Source organism: Myotis davidii, unplaced genomic scaffold, assembly GCF_000327345.1.
Source record: "Myotis davidii unplaced genomic scaffold, ASM32734v1 scaffold332, whole genome shotgun sequence".
Taxonomy (NCBI): domain Eukaryota; kingdom Metazoa; phylum Chordata; class Mammalia; order Chiroptera; family Vespertilionidae; genus Myotis; species Myotis davidii.
Window position 1 is genome coordinate 4,073,128 of NW_006285779.1, and position 576 is coordinate 4,073,703.

Sequence of the window (576 nt, forward strand, 5' to 3'; positions counted from 1 at the left end):
GCCCTGGCCGCCCCGCTCAGGCCCCTGGAGCCTGGCTAGGCGCCGGTCGTTCCCTTAAACTATTCTCTTTACTCGTTTTCCTTTTTAAATAATAAAAAAAAAAGGCTCGAAGGGGAGAGAGATCTGGGCGAGGACGCCAAGCCTTTCGTATTTGTTTAAGAATTTTTATTTATTTTCACTTTTATTGACTTTGTTTCTGTTATTTCGAGTCGTCACGATCCACGGGTGAGGAGACATGCAGGGCGCATCGCCGAAAAAAAGAGAGGCCGAGAGGGGGACAGAGACAGAGGCAAAGACGGAGAGAAACGGACTGCGGAGAAAGAGATGGAGAGGGGGGAGCGATGCGCAGGAGAAAGATGAGCGAATGAGGACGTGGAGTTACAGAGAAACAGCCAACAAAACAGAGGCGAGAGGAGTCCACGGGACCATGTTCGTCGTTTTGCATAGAGATTTCTTTTCTTTCGTAATTTTTTTTTGTAACATAAAAAATGCCCCCCTCCCCCAGGACGTGCTGTGCTTCTGTGGGCGTGTAGCTGTGTCCCCCTCCCCCCACCCTCCAGCGAGCGGCGACTCTCA